At 38.5% G+C, this 2,094-nt stretch overlaps 1 protein-coding gene across 1 annotated transcript in view; it reads right to left on the bottom strand.

Annotated features, from left to right (window-relative positions):
• DMGDH (dimethylglycine dehydrogenase) overlaps nucleotides 1-2,094 on the bottom strand; it is an 86,211-nt gene that overhangs the window by 53,910 nt on the left and 30,207 nt on the right. The window lies entirely within an intron of this gene.

Below are 2,094 nucleotides of genomic sequence, written 5' to 3'. Positions count from 1 at the left end.
GCAAAAGAATGAAGCTGGATACCTACCTCACATCATATATGAAAATTAACTCAAAATTGATTCAAGACCTAAATGTAAAAGCTTAAACTATAAAACTTTCAGAAGAAAACAAAGGTTTAAATCTTCATGAACTTGGGTTAGACAATGGTTTCTTATATATGACACAAAAGTCCATGTGACCAAAGAAAAAATAAATATTCTGGACCTCATCAAAATTAAAAACTTGTATGCTTCAATGGACACCATCAAGAAAGTGAAAAGATAACCCACAGAATGGGAGAAAATGTTTGCAAATCATGAACCTGATAAAGGTCTTGTATCTAGAATATATAAAAAACTCCTATAACTTAACAATAAAAAAACAATTTAATTATAAAAATGGGAAAAGGACACTTCTGAATAGACATGAATAGACATTTCTCCAAAGAAGATATACAAGTGATGTGCAAGAGAAGCACTTCTACCTGCCCATGCCTACAGATGGACTCTACAGGTGATTATGGAAGCCCTCAATTACATTATACCTTCCCATCCTGTATCTCCTTCTGGCTTTCTCTCTCTGGGTGTCCCATAGACCTACACTTAACACTTTAAACCCAATCCATCAAAAATGGAACTCATTATTTTCCTGGTCTTCTCTCCCCATGGCTCCAGTATCCAGCCAGTGCTCAAGTTAGAAAGGTTGCCATTACTTGGTATTTTTTCCTTTCCCTCAAGACCTTATGAAATCAATCGTCAAATCCAAATAATTTTATCTCCTAGCTCTCAGTCCTCACTGCTGCTACCTTAGTTCAGACTCAGGCTCTCTACCGCATTGGCAGAACAGCACCCGAGCCAGCCTTCCACCTCCAGTCAGACCTCACTGCCTTGGCCCCAGCTGCAGCCCAGCGCCTAGCCCTATGCCTGGCACAGAGCAGGAAATCATTAACTATTAGCTGAATAAATTGCCAAATAAAGTATGGAAGAAAAATAGGATATCAGAAGCTGTGATATGATAGTTAAGTGGGCTTGACATCAATATTCACCAAATTAATGGAACAAATATTAGAAATGAAACATCAGAGAGGCAACGCAATTATAAATAGGAAGCAACCTGAGGAATTACAAAGAAACAAATCATGTGGAAGAAACATGAATTATGGTGAAAAATGCATCAGCTATTATATATTATACAGTTGATGTTTTGAATTATCTTTGTCACATTGTATTATGAAAACATCCTCATGAAATTGGGGCAAATTGACCTATCTGAAGATACGCAGCATGAAAAGAGACACAAATAATGCAAATGGCAGGAAATATGCAAAGAGAAAGTTCCAGGAAATCATTGCCCTTCTGTGTGCTAATATTAAAAACCTACACAAGTGAGTGAACCATTATATAATCAGTGTTTTAAAACTGAAATTTTTTATTCCTTGTATTATTCCTTGGTCATGAAAGGGAGAAATCTCTCTCTCTCTGTCTGTCTCTCTTTCTCTTTCCCCCCTACTCCCACATTTTCCTTTTATGGTCTGAAATTATGGAACCAGACTTATTGAAAATAAGTGGTTCTACAATAAATGTTGAATTACATGGAGATACTCACCCAAAGCCTACAGCCACCCAGTAGTTTCTGACCCCCTGATGAGGCCCCACCATAGGCAGAATGTCAGGAGAATAGGTGATAGGGCCATTGACTATATTGATGATGTCAGCTTTTTTTAAGACCGGAACTATTTCCATGGCATTTTCGATGTATTCCATGATTCGGTCTAGATCAGACTCAAAGAGTTCCTTTCCAAAACCTGAAAAGATATGCATTGTGGTTAGGATGCTCTAGCTATGTTGACAAGTACTCTAAAGTGATTTAGGTCTCTGACACAGCCTACATTTAAAGACTGCCTGTTAGGAAGGTACTGCCATTTCTTTTTTTTTGTTTTTTTTTAATTTTTTTTTTTGAGACGGAGTCTCACTCTGTTGCCCGGGCTAGAGTGCCATGGCGTCAGCCTAGCTCACAGCAACCTCAAACTCTTGGGCTCAAGTGATCCTCCTGCCTCAGCCTCCTGAGAAGCTGGGACTACAGGCATGTGCCACCATGCCCGGCTAATTTTTTTT

The sequence above is a fragment of the Propithecus coquereli genome, unplaced genomic scaffold (assembly GCF_000956105.1).
Source record: "Propithecus coquereli isolate 6110/MARCELLA unplaced genomic scaffold, Pcoq_1.0 Scaffold9, whole genome shotgun sequence".
NCBI classification, from domain to species: domain Eukaryota; kingdom Metazoa; phylum Chordata; class Mammalia; order Primates; family Indriidae; genus Propithecus; species Propithecus coquereli.
Note: the sequence above shows the minus strand (reverse complement) of the source record. Positions and strands in the feature narration are given on the sequence as shown.